The sequence below is a fragment of the Glandiceps talaboti genome, chromosome 16 (genome assembly GCF_964340395.1).
Source record: "Glandiceps talaboti chromosome 16, keGlaTala1.1, whole genome shotgun sequence".
In the NCBI taxonomy this organism is placed as follows: Eukaryota; Metazoa; Hemichordata; class Enteropneusta; family Spengelidae; genus Glandiceps; species Glandiceps talaboti.
Window position 1 is genome coordinate 11,073,182 of NC_135564.1, and position 19,335 is coordinate 11,092,516.

Genomic DNA, 19,335 nt, shown 5'->3' on the forward strand with positions numbered 1-19,335 from the left:
TAAGTTCAACTCTTTATTGTTGAGTAATAGTTCTTCTGTTCCTTTCATTAAGATCTGTCGTTGTGTAGAATGACTTTCACATGTAAAAAGAAAGTGTTCAATTGTCTCATCAGCTTTTCCACAACAAGGACATGTACAATCATCATTATAATTTTCTCATTTCATCTTTTCATATGCAAGACCGAGAGAATATGATCTTGCCTTTAAATTTCAATTGTGACCCTTTAAAATTAGTGAAAGATTTACTCTGCTGGTTCTAAAGTTGTTTTAAATTTACGGTAATGGGTAAGACTCTAGATTGGTTTGCCATGATTTCTTACCATGTGAGCTCATCATTTTTAAATATGATATGTTTGATTTTATTTTCTGAAAGAGTTTCAATTTGGTCTTTATCGATATTAAGGTTTATTAATACATTATTTACAGTTTTCGGCCAATTCCAGGACAGTTTTGTCATATTTCTTTCTGATTCTTCACTAATGGAATTGAGATGGTTAAAGACACATTTAGTCCATCGTGATTCATCTAAATTACAAAGTCTTTTAAAAAGTACTTTAATCTCAACAAATTAAATCTACTTGACATTGTGTTCCAGCCAAGGTCACCCAGAACTGTTTCATTTGTAGTATATCTACATGCTTTCAATATGAATTTTCCCACTGTTCGTTGCATTATTTCAAAACAGTCCATATGAGTAATTCACATGCATATTCAAGTGCAGGACGTAGTATGTGGTTCCATAAAGACAGACCAAAATCAACCCTATTGATGTTACTATGGCTACCAAGAATATAACTTCCTTTGATGTCTGAAAGCGACACTTACTAGTACTGTACACAATCTATTTTCTTACCGACCAACTCTATTTCTTCTTCTGATTTTGGTTCATTTTAGTCCCCTCAGTTTCAAGTACATTATCATGGTATTTCATTTACTCAATATCTAACTGTTCATAATCAGGTGGATGAAAAAAATGTTTTCCGACTGCGAACGCAAAGATTATTTGCGGTAAGAATGAGCGTACTTTGTTGTTGTTGTTGTTGTTGTTGTTGTTGTTGTTGTTGTTGTTGTCGTCGTCGTCGTTGTTAAATTCCATCTCAAATATCTACATTTAATTCATATTTTATTTTTATTTGTTTCGATAAATACTGACACGATTTCGCTGAAGCTATGAAACTTATCGCCCATGTCCATTTACCATCTTATTAATTGTATAATGTTTAATTTGTTGATTGAACCATATACAGCTGATAGATACAAGTCATGACCTAAAAATGTGTAGAAAATTATGTAAAACAGTCCCCGATGCAAAATTTGTAATAAATCGTTATTAAAAAAAACGGAGGTTACGATTAGAAAGGCAACTTAATGAGCCAAACTATCCTAACGTAATGAAAATGCGTAAGAAAATACCGCTAAATTAACTGTACGCATCCTTGAAGACAGTTTTACATAATATATAGTTTTCTACACTTCTTTCAGTCCTAGCTGCAGTTAATCATGACGTCATCTACCTATACATATCAACTATAGCATTAACTATAAGCTTTATCCCAAGTGTTTACTGGTTTGGCAATCACTTTTAAAAAGAGTTCGTGCCGGTGGAGTATATATCTAACACACATGTGTATGTCTTTAATCAAAAACATATAGTCTGAGAATGTAGCTGTTTACCCAGCAGGACCGTCACAGTGGTTTTACAGGTTAAATTGCCCCCCCCCCCCATCCCCCACAATACTCTCGTGACACACTCAGTGGGGGAGAGAGTTTTGGCGAGGTTATTTCAAATAGGTGGGTTTATGTAGAGTTATATGTTTCCAAAGGACAATTTGTGACAAAATGTTGGTCACGACTCTAGTAAGGCAGCCGTCAGTAATTAGAAGGTAAAGGAGGCCTGGAGAAATCAGACACAGTCTGTTGCATGAAATGTGTGACTCTCCATCGATGTGCTAAAATGTGGCCCATATCCTCAATTTTCTTTCTCTAAAACATGTCCCTCCCCCCTGTTCATATATTTCAAAAGCACGAGTTAAAATGCTGTCAGATTTGAAAACGGGCACCGGTCCCAGAATCGATGGTAATGACTTGATCCCACCGCTGCCACCACATGGTTGTAAAAAGCTACCCCTAATGATTTCCTAGCCGCATCCCCTTCTGAAGGCTCCCTAAACTGCAATTGACAAATATTGGGTGATATGCCAACCTGTTTGGTACTTGATTACTTTCGCCGAAACTTTGGCAGGGGTTGGTCATTATACACGAGAAAATTGTTGCTAATCTTCAAGATACTACTAAAGGACGAGTATATTAGTATTTCCGGGGAAAAAGAAAGAAAGAAAGAAACATACATACATACATACATACATACATACATACATACATACATACATACATACATACATACATACATACATACATACATACATACATACAGACAGACAGACATACATACATACATACATACATACATACATACAGACATACATACATACATACACACACACACACACATACATACATACATACATACATACATACAAACATGCATGCATGCATACATACATACATACATACATACATACATACATACATACATACATACATACATACATACATACATACATACATACATACATACATACATACATACATACATACATACATACATACATACATATTCAAACAAATAATAACAGGAAAACAAAAAATGACAAAAAAAAAACACTTATAAGTTATATGTATCGATAGGGAGAGTTGTATGTCGGTCGTTTCTGTCGTTTACCTCATTCCCCACTATATTTGTTGTCTCCTGTACTGAAAATAATTATCGTCTCCTGGATTGAAAATGAATACCGGGTATGTTTTTCAACAGCGACCTCTAGAGGTGCACGAGAAAAGTCATTATGTGAAAGGTTACACATGACGAACATTGAGAAGCGCTAGCACTTTTGAGCCTGTTTCATCATTGGTCCTTTTATATTCAAATGTGTGCAGTAAAGTATTCCCTCAAATTATTGATAAGCTGGTATATACTTTGCAAGTTGTATATTAAAAAATATATACAATGTAATTAATATCATTTGTTTTGAAATATATGGAAATCATTAAATTCAGTTGCCTAATTTAATTGGCTACATTCCGTACAAAAATATTATTACATGTATATTAAAAATATTTATCAATACACTTGCTGTTTTCTAGGTCATGCTAAGTATTATCTGGGGTTATCAGCTTTGTTCATACACAGTTGACTACGGGGCACCGAGATGCGTTTGTTTCATAGTATGGCTGCCTATCCACACGAAGGCAATAAATCACTATTGACTATTGTGACGTATAGTGTCGTTGTGAGAGGGCAACTTATAAATTATTTTAATACTGATATGCACATCACACAGGTTGTGAAATTGCTTTTAATTCATGGCGTCGCAGGTCTTCTCAGGCGCTCAGATCAGATAAATGTAAATGGTAACTGAATGTTGCGACGATTATATTTGCAGTCTTGTTTTATTTTGCAACCCGCTTCTTTTTGACAGTGATCAAACATCGGAAATGACTGACGCATTGACAGGTTTGCGGTTTTAGCGCGAAAATATTATCACGTCTTTCGGTAGCAGAAATTTCGGGTCGTTCTTTCGGCCAATGTGGTGCACGCATACGAAATAAAAGATGTTAATAACACCATTTTAAATTTCAGAAATTTTACAAAGCAGTGAGTGAAAGTCCTGTGTGTCCTTCTCCGAGTTCTCGGCTATTACAAGCCACGGAATAAAGAATTATCGCATTGAACAACAAAGAGTGGCATTTAAAAGATAATGTCCGCTTGTATCCGTTCAACGTTCCACTAACTCGTCAAAACATTTGAACTGTCGGCCAAAAAATCGATCTATGCATTTGTTACCTCTCCGCTATCTACATTTACAAATTCTTTGCACGAAAGAAAAACGCCAACCATTTTGGTTGATGGTTTCAACACTGAGTGGTCAGTTTGTAGTGATCATTTCTTTCACTGGCATTGTTTTACAGATCGCGTGACGTCACACACTGAAGGAACCACATGCGCTCAACCTTAAAACCTGTCTGAAAAACCTAATTCCCTCTGATTCAACGGACTCCAGCTTTCTGCAGGTTTTCGCCGCAATTTTGCTATTTTTCGACTAACTGAGTGTGAATCGTGGACACTGAGAGCTTTAGGCTGACGGTGAGTGTATGTTTTGTCGTCTGTTGATCGGAAAATTTATGCCAATTTCGGTTCAAATATCGAGTTTTTTGTTGTGAGTCGTATTACTTTGTTCAAAATGCCCTCAAATACTCTTCGGCAAACGGTACCGCTTTAGGGCTAATTTTGTCGCCGAAATTCGGTAGATTATGATCAAAACTGGTACATTAGGGTATAATGTGACACTAGGAAGAAGTGTAGTCGTGTTTTTGGGTTGTTTTGGTTCATTTTTGGTCCCAATCCACGGCCAAGCCAGTCGCGTCGTTCAATCGTTATTTGTGTTTTCCTCTCTCAAATACTTGTAATATGTCGTCGCTGTACTATGTCGCGCTAATCTCTCGAGTTTTCCACCCACTTTAACTAATTTCTCTGCCGATCGCTCTAGATTTTGCTTTGGGGAACTAGTTTTACCAAAATTATGGTGTGTATTGTTTTTTGTGTGTGAAAATCGGAGCGTTGTTGCGGTTTGCAACCGGCGAATTTTCGACGCTGTCAGTCCGTGTCATGCATAAATTGCCTCTTAATTTATCTAGAGTCCTTTATATAAAAAACAAGAGCAAATATAATGGTGGACACCCAAGCGATCCATTTTCGTGCCTTTTTGTCCCCAAAACGAAGATTTTACCTCCCAAATAGTTGATATTATGTCAACGAGAGTGCCCAGGGACAGTTCTAACGTAAAATGGTGTCATTTTGGTGACAATCTTGTCAGTAATTTGCGTTCCTTTATCGCGACCTTCTGAAACGTTGCTGTTGAAAATCTCCGATTTCTTTTATTGGAAAACAACAACGCTGAAAGCCATTATCCCCTAGATCTTCTAAAACGGCCATTTTCTCTCGCGATCGCATCTTTCCCTCGACAGGAATTCTTCTCACTTTCTACAAACGCACGAGCTGTGGCCAAGATTCTTTTTTCATTCATTCCTGGCCAGTTTTTGTTGAATTTTATCTGAAATTTCCCTATCTCTTTGGCGTTTGTTGCTAATTTATTACTATTTGGTTGTTAAAATATGAAAGGTCGTTATACAAGAGGGCTTACGCAAATGAAAGGTCAGCTTTTCTCTAATTTTTTCCATTTAGGAATACATTTTTCGATGTGAACCATAATATCTTATATCGGTGCACCTGTCTAGCGTGGGTGTTTGCAGTGGAGGGGGAGGTGTGTCCCAAATTTGGTGAATCGCGTTAATTTTTCTGTCGCTTCGCACTCGAAGTTAATTATATGAGATGTTTGTCGACCTGTTCAGGATTCAACCACCATTTTGTTTCTCTAACTTCAATATCGTTTGTTTTTAGTGGCCCTGTTTATACAAATGTACAACTCAGTACTCTGTTTAGCCTGTTGCCTTGTTTTGATCGTAGTAAACATACATGTAAACTTTGGACAGGTGAGAGTGTTCGAACCAATCCAAGCTATCAAAACTGTGTTGAGACTTCATGATATCAAGCTGTTCAAAGCTGAACTGTAATTTAGAGGATAAATTATCATTTCATGCACACAACAAAGCTGCCATTTTGAGAAAATATCCATCATGGAAAAATAATGGGTGATTTTTTTTCAACAAAAGTGGCAGATTGGCCTAGAACAGGCTTACTTTGATTACATTGCTTACTGAAGAAATCTGTCAGAGTTGACCATTCTTGGAGTTGATAATATCTATATTTCTAAATAGTGACCATATTATGTTATTTTCTAAATCTTAACATATATGAATGAAATATTTATTAGTTGTAAACCCATTCATTGAACACTTGAAAACTAAATAAATAGAATGACCTTTCCTTTGTTTGAAAATTTGCCACTTCGATCAACCATGTTTTGTTTTATATTAAAGGAAAATATGTTTGGGCATATTTTCTCTGAATTCTGAAGCATTATATTATCATCTTTAATGTCTTTTTCAATTCATATTTGGTTCACATATATAATAGTGAATGTAAAAATTTAAAACATTTCATTGAGTTTACCAAAATATCCATATTTTTATTGTTTCCTAAATGTTTGTTCAAATGTTGAATCTTGTCTGGTTTTTTTCAACTTTTTTCCCACTGAAAATAAAACAAGCAAAATATCCCATGGTAGTTTCTCCAAATTTTGCCAATATGTATGTGATTTTTTTGTACACAAATTTCTGCCCAAAGAAAATATACAGTAGTACTTGTACATAAATATTATTTTTGAAAGTGTAGGTCATGATGTGTGTTTGGGTGTAAACAAATATTCACTCTATGTATTTTTAGCTGGTTGTATAACACTTGCAGAGTGAAGAATTGAAATTTTAGAGTACTTTCCATGCAACACAGAGCTAAAGTTTCACCAGCCAATGACACTATGAAATTATCAGAAAAATCAAATATTGTTTGGCAGCTTCAAGTGTATTTTCCTCTCATTGCAAGTTTCTGTTCAGAAAGCAAATACGAAGATTGTTGTGTTAAAAAACAAAGATCACCAAAACGGTGACTGTGAAGAGATGGTTGTTGACAGACATTATGTGCAAATAATTGAGAATGTTGTTCTAGTTTGTTTATTGTGTAACTATTCCTGAAATTCTTATCTAAAAAGCAGTATTTCTGGGGTTTTTCCACTTCCTCTCTTTGATGCCTACAATCACAATTCAATATTGAGTGACATTTTCCATTCGTCAGCTACGTATGAATTTTTTATAATGTTTCAGTAAATAGCCCACAGAAGATTATGGCTCAGAAACACATAAATGGTTTTCTCCATTTATTTCTCAAAAGCGAATATGAAAGTAAAAAAGAAAATTAAAGGAGCAAGTTGGGGTAGTAGTGATATCTTTTAAAAAGTAATTACTAAACCTAATATTAGGACTTAATAGAATGATGGAAAGATTTTGTTCGGGTTATTTCTCTAAAGTAAATATGAAATTAAAATATAGGAAATTTAAGGACCAAATTGGTCTAATAGAGTTTTGTCAATTGAATGAATTAAATAGAAAAAGAATGAAGCGATCACTGTGTCTGTTCTGTTTTATAGTAACCACATCCATCTTTCTTCATCAACTTGTACAATTTAAGTGCATGTATCTGTAGATATTTTCAATTCTCTACTAAGGTAATACAGATGACTTCTGCTTACTAATAGTTTCACTTCTGCTAGCGATGCCTATCAGAGGTTGTTTAAAAAAAGAAACCAAGCTGAATATTAATTTGGTTCAGAATCGTTGGGTCTAACATTTACGAGTTCAGATTCAGTGATAGATAGAGAAAGTTGTCTTCTGAAATAATAAGGTGACACACGTGTTTGAAATTGTAACGAAAAACATGTCGTGTGAATGATACAGGAGGCATGGCTAAATATAGCATATATGTGAATGTATTATTGTAAATATATTTGTTTGTGCCATGGTTTGTCTCTTAATTTCTCTGGATTTGTATTTTGTTCTCTTTATCTCATAATCTAAGCTGCAATCTGTTTCTTATTGGTAGATTTTAAGCTAAATCCAGCACTAATGCTAAATCTATGTAATCCCCATACTGCAGATAAGCCTTACAAAAGAGGGGAACTAATGTATTTATTGAAAATTTGCTAAAACACAATCACACACAATTTTTTTTTTTTTTACTAAAACATACTGGTATGTTTTCCCCTGGTCAGTGAAACTAGATGAAGATACATTGTAGTAGAACCATGTTGGTTTGAAAGAAAGATATTCCCAGTGTTCCTTTATGTTTAAATCTTGTAAAGAATAAAAAGGTGCCCAAGAAATACTATTGAAGTTTGAGAAATGGTATCACACTCATTTATAATAGTATTTTGAAAGATAAATACTTTAGTGATGGATTTATGATTTATCCCATTTATTTCCAGATTATAATTAAGCTGATAATCACCTTAAAAACATTACAAATATGTTCCAGAATTAGATTGCTTCAGGATACAAAATATGGGGTGGCTTTGTAAGGCTATTATAGCCTGTGGTAACTTCTGATGGATACATACACACAAGAAATGAGTATACTCCCTATCAACCTAATGATAAAGCCACTTGGTATTTGCATAACAAAAGCATACATTGTTATTTGGATTTATCAATTTTGATTTCTATGGATCATGGGGTAGAATATCCTAATCTGTTATATTAGCCTTGAGGAGAACCCGAAGTGGGTAGACTTGGAACTAAACCTTAATATATATATTGCAGTGTATTACTATGGTGTTCAGAACTTCCCAGTTCGAGATCGGGGAATATGTGGTCAAATTTAGATTGTTTCCTGTATAATTTTGTTTCAAAAAGCCTAGCCTCACGATAGATAGGGGAACTTGAGGGGACTTTACCTACTGGATATCCTTCAAAAATAACTTTTATGTAGATTTGAATTTGAATTTCTTATTTTCGAACTATGAGAGAAAATCCAACAAACATCTGATTTTGTTGATTTTAATTTATTGATCTTTGATATCAGTCAGGTGACTATAAATGTGGACCCCAAAACAGAAGACTGATTTAGAATGTTTAGAAATGATTAAGATAGTTTGTACAAATGAAAAAAAAAATGGAAAAAAAAAAATTGGGGAGAGTGTCGAGTTTCATCTATTGTGCCATAAGACAGGTATTGATAGATTCTGTAAAAGTCTGCAACATTCTTGTCAAAAATTAGATTTTTGGATATAAATTTGACAGTGTTAAACTTAAACCCCCATGGAAGTGTGTAGCTGTGTCTTTCTCTTGTAACTACATGTATTTGTAAATGAATCGACGAAGTGTCCTCAATATATGTGTGCAAGTCTTCAAGAACCACCTGCAGACAAAAAAAAATCATAACATGTTGTTGGGAAAATATCTAGTTTTACAGTATACATGGAAATGTTGAATAGTTAGAAAAAGTAAATGGTTCACTGTATGGAGTTTATGGTATTCCACATTGCATACCAATTCATGTAATGAAACATGGCCAGCTTATACACACTCAAATATTCATCAGCGGATGTGTGGATCTTATGAAATGTACATGTTATTATGAACTGGTAATCTGTTTAGAATATTAATATGTTACTCCCCTAGCCAATCTAACTGCTGGGTTTTTATGTATTGTCTCCTTTTCGTAGGTATTGTTGTGTATAATAGTTGGAGTGAGTATTTCAATTTTATGATGAAACCCAATATTAATAGTTTTTGTGTAAATATTTGAAAATTTTATCCAGTAAGAGAAGAAGAAATGCAAACATGTCTCTGTATGGTAGAACATCCCCAATGAAAGAGATGATTCATGGTTATGAAAATGTTGAATTACAAAAAACTGAATTTTTCAAAGATTCTGTACACTGTAAAGGGTCCTTTGCCTGGAGACTTGTGACCTGTAACCTGCATTTGTAGGGCTTCACTAAATCTCTTCTGCTGCCACATATCGTGTTTGTTGGGGGGGGGGGGGGAAGGGGCAGTCAGGAGTGGGTTGATAAAAATCTATTGGGTTCCCGACCAAGATTATGATAAAAGGTATTGAAATGATGTGTATTCATTTCACATTTCATTGCTCTGTTCCTAAGGTTCTCAAACCGTCATAAAACACTGTAAAAATACATATTACACGTACATACATAAATACATATTGGAAAGCCTGCACATAATTCATTAGAAAGGTGATGGAAAGTCCTTATGCGAAAGGTATTTTTCAATTTACTTGTGCAAAGAAGTAATGTGAACTCCAAGACCAAATTACTTTTATTCCTCCTTCATTATTTTCCTTATTGGCTTCAGAAATACAAAAGTATAAATTATCGTAACTTCTAAGGTGATATTCTCAATTTGGTTTATATTTTAAATCAACGTGATACATTATTGTTATTTAGTTTATTGTAAGAAAACACGCTACACGTGTACAGACTGAAGTTAAACATTGCAAAAGTAAAGAAAATAAAAGTACACACAGAGGGACTAATATAAAATCGACCCACTAAAATAATTCACACTGTATAAAAACCGACAAGTTAAAATCAATCACTTCCAATAAAACTGACCAGTTAAATTAAATTACTTGAATCGTTGTCTAAAAAGATGCGTCCCTAAACTATAAAAATGTCAAATGTCAGCAGTACAGTGCACCTAGCACCTGTCCTGAACATACATGTAGCCACAAAACTACATTTTGCACACATGTAGCTTCTCCAAGACAGACTTAGAATGGATTCTTTACTATGGTTTAGAAATACAAAAATAAACTACTCTATCTCTTTTCTTAGACAGTGTTATTCTCACTTGATGGGCTTACAAATGTATAGCATCAGACATTTAGACGTTATTCCCCAATATTTTTCTTCGTTCAGCGAAGAGAAATACAAGTGACCTAAGGGGCCTTTGTAGCGACGAGTAGTGACAACACTTACATCACAGGTATTTTCCGGCTGAATGAAGAAATATATTGGAGAATAACATAATTATACCAGCGCCAGTAACATCAAAGAAAAACCGGGGAAAAGAATGGCAATTTTTAATGTTTTGACTCATATTTCGAACACAGCAGAACCAGTGGTGTAGACACGCGTTGTCGTGGCGTAGACGTGTGTTGTCGTGGCATAGAACGACAATAGTATATATTCCATATTTTTTGTTCAACTTGCATGCATGGTATGAGATTAGTTATTGGGGCATAAGTCATTGTGCATCTGTGGTTACGATCTAACAATTATTTGCTGTTCAGATAAGTACATTGTAGTTCTTTCCCCATATTCAGACACATCTTCAAAAATTATGTTATGATACAAGATGCCGTTCGGACAATAATTATACATATACATGTAGCTTGCACTCTGTGATGTCACTGCTTTCCTTAAAAATAATTCTAAAAAAAGTTAACCAAACATGAAGAATAACATAAAAATATTACTATAATTTTAATAGTACTAATAGTACTATATAAAACTTGAAATTTGAAGTGTAAATTAAATATGAAACCAAAAATCTTTGTAATTGTAGTTTTGTAGTTTTTTTGAAAGTGTTATCAGAACAATCAATTCATACATGTATACATTCAATCATGATGTAGGTTTAGAAATGAATAAAAAAGCATGCTCCTACAAACACTGGCCCAGCTTCCCACCAGGATTAAAGTTTAGGTAACAAAAAAAAAAGTTTTCTAGCAGAGTGATAGAAAAAGTAGTCCAGAACAAAAGAATGAATTGATGTAAATCCGGGAGATACCAGTGATAGATTACACTCATGCAAGAACCTGGGATTGAATTCATGGCCTTTAAAAAATAAAACATTTCAATTGTGAAATGTTGTAATCTGTGTATACAAAGTTCCACTGTACTGCACAGACTGCAATCTGAGCCCCTGCTATGTGTATCTTTTCACTTCGTCAAAGATACCATGGTACCAAGCATTCATCAAAAAGTACATGTACATGTTAAACCAGTCATGTGAGTACAATGTACTGTAAAAAGTAGTCTACAGTTACTGTTAACGGCATGCAATACATCCTTTCAATTCATGCAAATTTGTACCATTTAGCTATGAGTTCAGTACAAATGTATAAATGTCGTTTTATCTGGCATGACTGATGAAAATTTAGGGCAAGGCATGTCACTCATTCTGAAGTTAGTCAAGGTTGTATATGAGTTGATCCCATGGACGTTTGACCTTTCACCCCTACCACACATGTACATTGAGTTAAAATTACTACTGGGGAAATTCCATCTGTGTTTCCATTTTCCAGTGATCACAATTTGGTTTTATCTAAATGTTTACTATAGTGAAATGATCCTGTAGTACAGGCAGGGACATAACAATTTGTTTTTGCTCTCCTGCCTATGATGATGAACATACCATGAAGTTATGATAGTAAACAAATATTACACAAATACTTCAGAATGACACATTTAGTTTGGAATCCGATAGATGGCAAATTTTCATGTCGCCAACTTCCTAATTTGTGCCAGGATGATGAGGGAATTGATCTAGCTGGAGATGTTGTAGGTGATACGATTTTTCACGAATATAAATTTATTCGTGTTGAAAAATTTATGTACATGTAACAGATGGCATAGTTTGAAAAGTGACAACATTAGTGCAGTGCTCCCAGTGAAACAAAAATACAGTGTGTGCTAGTTGAATATTTTTGAAGCACAGTTGTAATATTGTAAAATTATTTGCAAAAAAATTGATTTTGACATACTTAAATATTGGCATGATTTTTTTTTTGAAAATGTTATCATCTTTTACGAGTAAAATGTGTTTGAATTTGAAGACTGAATTCTTGCGTTTTGTTTGATATATTATGCATCTTGTTTTATTTAGTACATTGAGGTCAGCGCAGTCAAGAACTCTCTGTGTGTTTTGTCACTGGTTATCATTCCATTCCCTCCCAAATGGAAATTGGAAATTGAAGTGATACCCTGAACTGACCTTTATTAAGGCAATAGGGGAAGATAACAGCATTTTCTCCAGATTTGCTTGCAATTTGCATAATAGTTAGAAAATATTGTTATGCAAATGAGCTTTTGTCTTCACAAAATGATAGGTATTGGCGTGATGAATTCTTACTGATACAATTTAGTTTATCAGTGGGGAGTTTACTTCATATGTGATCTTCTTTTTAGAATGCCAGGAAAAAAGCATAAATCATCGTGGAAATGGAAGAGCCGAGTGCATGTAACTCGGGGGAATAATATCTATTGTAGATCTCATTGGATGAGTAGTGTGTCCATGACTTTGATGACCCGAGTGGAAGTAATTGTGTGTTAATAACATTGACTAAATTTGATAAAGATTTTCAAACCCTTTGAAAAGAGCTGTGTGAATCTGATACAATTTAAAAGAGTTTCATGTTTCTTTTGTAAACTCGGGTAAATTGAATGGCGTCATGAAAAACGTTGTTGAATGCAACTAATATATACAAAATGATACAATTTAAGATAGTTTCATGCTGTTCGAGTGAAATTGGGTAAATTTAATATGTTTATCGAAAATACTGTTTGAATACAGTACACAAAAATGATACAGTTTCAAATAGTTCTATATTTCTTTTTTGTAAACTCGGATAAATTTAATGTGTATATCAAAATGTTGTTTGAATGCAACTATACAAAATGATACAATTTCAAATAGTTTTTACTCATTGAGTGAAATCGGGTAAATTTAATGTCTTTATCAAAAACTAGCGTTTGAATAGAGTTACACAAAATGATACGGTTAAAAATAGTTTTATACTCATTGAGTGAACTCAGGTATATTGAATGTCTTTATCAAAAAAATATATTGTTTGAATTCATCCAAGCAAAATATAACCTGGTACTGCAATCAATACATTGTTTTTCTCTCCGTTGAGTTGTGATAGTGACAATCCATTGATAACTGTCACTTCATTTAGATGTTATTCTTCAATAATTTTCTTCGTTCAGTGAAGGAAAATACAAGTGACCTAAAGGGGCTTTTTTGCTACAAGTCGCTGGTCGAATTTTCGGGCTGAATGAAAATATTTTTTGGAGAATAAAACATAATTATACAACAAGCGACACTAATATCAAAGAAAATCGGAGAAAGTAATGGCAGTTTTGAATGTTTTTTCTCATATTTCGAACACAGCAGAACCAGGGGCATAGAGATGAAGTCATGGTGTAAAATGACCAGGGTATACTTTTCATATATTTTTTTGTTCAGATACATGTAGGTTCGTTCATGGTATAAGAATATTTATATCCTAACTTAAATACAAATACGTGATACAGAATATTAATGTTACAGGATTTCTGATGGCTTTGTCAACTAAAAATAAAATGATGGTTAAAATTAGCTTTCATCGCCATCGTCATGAGTTAGACCTTAAAAAAAAATAATTGTTTGGTTCTGGTTACTCTACCCCACCGAGTTTTTCACTGCTGATCCTAAACTTTTTTTGATGTATTTGAGGAAAAATAATAATAAAATCATGAAAATTGTGAAGTCTCGCGAGAAATAGTGGATGTGGAAACTGACATCAACTTAAAAAGACAAAATAAAACTGTTCTTCTAATCTGTAATGGCTGTACATCTGATGAGAAGAAACCAATAACACAGGGACCATATGGAAAACAACGGCAAACATAACTACCTGAAGTAGACACTCACATGTGAAAAAAATAAATATAAAAAATAAAATTAAAAATCTACCTACCTGAAATTGAGTGTAATCGGAACCACTCAATGTTTTTTTTAAGCCTTACTCACTCAAATTAATCATTGCCCATCACTGACTTCAACTTTGCCCCTATCCTGGCCAAGATACTTATCCTCTTAATAAGCTTTGTCTCAAGCTATCCTTGATCTTATATGTTATGTTATGTTTCATTCATTTCTTTTGCCATCATCACGTGTTACAGTTAAACTTCTTAAAAATCTTGTGTGAATTTTTAAAAAAATCTTCTAAATTTTTATTGATGAAGAAAGTCTATTTGTTGTCATTGCGTGTACTTCTTCCTTGACACCATTCTTCACGTTTGTTTCTATTCTCATACACCTACATATAGACGATGTGAAATTGGTAAAGTCTAGATTTAGACCACATTTGTATGTAGACCCACCTATTCAATATGAATGTTGAGAATTGAGTTGTCGTTACGTGACATTCAAGTCAATACATTGACTTGTGCAAACATGTGTGTGATAAGAAAGTTGAGATGAGGCAGAATTTATATTTACAAATCACTTACCTAGAATAAATTGTGTGTCATACAAAGACGTGCAGTTAAAGATATTGAGAGATCTACAGTGTACATGTACATGTATGGTCATATTTCAGGTGAAATGAACATTGCCTCCATTTCACACACAATTTGAAACAATTATGAATGTATTAGCTGTGATCATGAATATTATGTCAGTTATTTGAGCTGATGGTTTGAATAATCTGTGTTTGAATTATGTAATACATCAACACTGATCAGTGAGTAACTTTGATATTTAGTTTTCGAGGCCATTATAATTTTTATCATACTGGGGATTTCAGGCAATTGAACTGATGTCAGAGAAGATTAAACAAATTGGTCTGATTACCATGGCAATGTTCATCCTAGAAAGTAATTGTTATTTGCAGCATAATAATAAGGTTAGGTGATGTCAATCAATGTGATAAAATGTTCATGTAATCGCCATGGCAACACTTTTCCTAGAAATTCAGTTATTTGCACGACATGACTAATACAGTTTGTTATGGATTTTAGGTAAGACGATGTTGGTGTAATCACCATGGCAACATCCATCCTAGAAATTTATCTTTATTTGCATATAAATATAACATATACTGTTATGTAAATTTATTACTGTTGTTTGGAGACATTTGCATGGGGAATTGATTACTCTCTGAAAGCATAGAGGGATCTAGTCCCCAGAAAGTATTCTAGTTTTAATTGTATAATACACAATATTTCTTCTTTCACTTGAGATTTAGACATATTTCGAAATAAATCATTTGTCCGTCAGTGCCCACTCCAGATCTAATGGACATGCCTAGATCTGACAGACTACATTTGGACATTTGTGTCAAATCTAAAGCCAACACTGAAGAGCGACTGATTTGTTTGAATCATGTCTGTTTTTAAATCCCAAGTGAATTGGAAAAAAAGAGAGAACTTGTGTATTACTCAGTGTGTTTCCACTGTGAACATACATAGATAATGGTAGTTTTCCTTGAAATGTCGTATAAAGTGACTGTATATTCTCATGAAAATTTTCGGCAATCATTGTTCAAGAAATCTCTGGGTGAAACACAGCTGTGTGAATATGGCCAGAGGGAGAAACCATGCATGACCACAGGGTACATATTTGGTTTCTCAGTACAACACATTATTATTACTCTAGATTTCATGTAAAACAGATCGACTGCCACAGCTGACAAGACTTGAAATCAGGTGATATCATTTCACGTGTACATCAGAATCAGAACATGTCGAAGGACAAAGTCAAACTCAGATTTATCGAATAAAAATGTATCGTCTCATGGCAGGATTTACCTGTCATTATACAGACAAATTGCTTGTTTTATGAAGATTTGAGCTTATGCATGATTTAATTTGAGATACGTATATTGTTTGTCTATCAAATTATGGAACTGAAAACGTGATGTGATTTGATATGATGTCATCGAAAATTGGTGAAACCAGGTGTAGATACGTGACACGGCTGTCATGGTCGTATTTTATCATAGAATTAGACAATTATGAAAATTTGACAGTTCAGTTGATTGAATCCCCGATTGGATTGTGTGTGTGTGTTCATATATACATTCATGATGTATGTGTGTTGTCCTCAGGGGAAGTATATCTTTTGGGTTCGGATACATGCACAGAATTATTGTTTCTCAAATGACAGCCTTGGAACAGTATAACAAGTAATATCACAACAAACTCTTGTCGGTTAGTGAAAGGACGACCTAAATGACAATCGTGTTAGTATATTGTCGCAGATGAAATAACTGGACAGTGGAAGCATAATGCAGTGTAGGTTCCATTCAACATATATTTTGGCACTGCTGACAGGCATCTCGGCTTCTGTTCATAGGTTTCTCCTGAGTTATTGAATTCTGTCTCTCCGTTTAAGCTTTCAAGTTATTGAAAAGACATAGTTCTGAGTGAAAGTAGATACATGTGGATGGCCATTGGGCAAGCATATGTGCAAACATATACTAGTACATACTATGGCAACTGGGCAAGTGGTGTGCAAGTACATGTAAGTCTTTCAAATTTTACTTGATTTGACCGATATTGTAGCTACACAGACATATATGTATTCAGTTACTAAAACATTACTGTTTTCATGAAGTCAGTTTATTGGAAGAAGGTCATTCATTCATTCATCCATCCATCCATCCATTCGGTCATTCATTCATTCATTCTTTCATTCATTCATTCATTCATTCTTTCATTTAGTCAGTCAGTCACGCAATATGTTCCATCTTGCTCAGAGACTTTGCTATCTGGCTTGACAATGTGGTCTGTCTACCAATTTAGTCAGTCAGTCAGTCAGTCAGTCATGCACGATATACAGGATACAGACTACATTTTGTACATGTATTTATGAAATGAATGTTGAATACACAGCTAAAAGATATGTGTATAATTGAAAGATTTTCCTATTTCTTTTGAGTTTATGGACCGGAAAATATATTGAAAAAAAGATGGATGATTGAAAAGTTCAGTCTTTGGACAAGTTGGACAGCCAGCCCTTTGTAGTAACTACCTGTAGTTAACAAATTATTGAGTTTCTTCTTTCTTGTTATGACAACAAAATTGCATCTGTATATATATACATGTAAACAAAATGAGTAAGCTTCTTCTGCTAGCCATGTAATTCTAGGGGTGGGGGTGGGGTGGGACTCTCTCTCTTAGTCTTTCGTGTACGTAGGTGATGATCATGTAAAATTAGGGAGTAACTCATTTGAAAGTTTGAATGAATGTAAAAAAGTGAATGTACAATGCTACAGAGTAAAGTGCATCTGATGTAAAATGTAACAGTCGTTGAGCAAGTAAATAAAGAAATGATTGTACTGGATGGTATATAATTTAATTCAGCTTTTTGTTAGAGAGGCTAACCTCACTCCTGTCCCTAACCTGACCCTGCAGGCCAAACCCCCTTATAATGAATGCGAATAGTTTATTTGACATGTTTTAGTACAGGCAATCCACTGTTGTACATTTCAGCCTGTGTCCTTTGTACAGTACTGGTGATGCCATTGATTCATGTCTGACCTTTGATCTCAAATGTGAACTTCTGTGCACATGAAATGTACATGGGGTTGGCATGTGTTGTCAGGTGATATGAAATGGTAGTTCTGGATATTAATAGGCTATGCATGATGTCGATACTCAAACCGCAGACAAGGCAGCTCCAACTTACATGTATAACCTTCAGTATGGTTGAATTGGTTCTGTAGGTAGCAATACACATGGGTGGCACGGCAGTTTGATTCATAATGTCTATATCAAACAAAAAAATCCCAAAAAACTTAAAAAAACTGCCTGCACCAACAAAACTATAATATTAAAAAAATTATTAATGGAAACATTCTTGCATCTAATTCTAGTCAATCTTTTTCTGCACAAACATCTGACCGATTTCAAAACATTTGGCACATACATACAACATGTACAACACTACCCACATACATTTGTATTGTATATACATTGCTGTCTCTGGAACCATAGCAGAGGTGTAAGTCAGAGTATCAGTATCAATGTCAATGTAACATGTTATCCAGAGATACATGTAGAGAAAAAGATGCATCACTACATGTATTGTATGCAGTAGTAATAAATGAAGTATGCATTGACAAGGAGTTCTGAGGCGATGTACTCGATAAAGCAGTAAATAACCAATAAATAACTCAAAAAATGTGAAGTTTTGGTTGTAGTGTGCAGTGTACAAGTAATGTTCTAGTAAGATGCTAGATAAAGATTTAAAATTATTGAAACTAATACGTGAACTGGTGAACTATAGTATAATTGGGAATTAGGACAAGTTTTACAATAAAGGTTCAATATTCTGATAGTGGAACACCTTATTTTGGTCACCCAAAACATTTCTTTAGACGTTGTATTTGAAAGATATATATATATATATATATATATATATATATATATATATATATATATATATATATATATATATATATATATATATATATATATATATATATATATATATATAGAAATATATATTGTTATGAAAAAAAGTACACCTACACATGTAGTATGTTGATACATTATTGTGTACATGTTTATGTCATGGTGATTTCCTTTCATGTTTAGGAAAGTATCTTTGTAATTCAAGTCATTATTGTAACTCAGTACCCATCAGAAAATACAATTGTATGTGAGCACTACCACACAAAAAGGAAGTTTAAAAAGTACCTTCCTATTTGCATGTACCATTGACTGTTTTGTTATGACTACCTACATGTACAGTGTGTACTCTGTACACAATTCATGAAGTCATGTACATGTACATGTTTGTGGGACTTATGAAAAAGAATTTCAGATAATTGCATCTCTGTGTAATATCAGAGTTTGAATTATAAACCTATATTTGTGGTTGTCAGATTTAGCCAGGTGAACTGTTTCAGCTACAATTTTCTATTGATTTCCATTGGTCTAACAGACTACCACCTTATAAGTTTGGTAGTCT

The 19,335-nt window shown here is 33.9% G+C and overlaps 1 protein-coding gene across 4 annotated transcripts in view; it reads left to right on the forward strand.

The window, feature by feature from the left end:
* Positions 1 to 4,062: 4,062 nt before the first annotated feature.
* Positions 4,063 to 19,335, forward strand: part of LOC144447393 (bromodomain adjacent to zinc finger domain protein 2B-like) — an 81,937-nt gene continuing 66,664 nt past the window's right edge. For all 4 annotated transcript variants that reach the window (XM_078137401.1, XM_078137402.1, XM_078137403.1 and 1 more), the window contains exon 1: positions 4,063 to 4,201. The gene's annotated coding sequence lies outside the window, so the exon portion shown is untranslated. The remainder of the gene's footprint in view (positions 4,202 to 19,335) is intronic.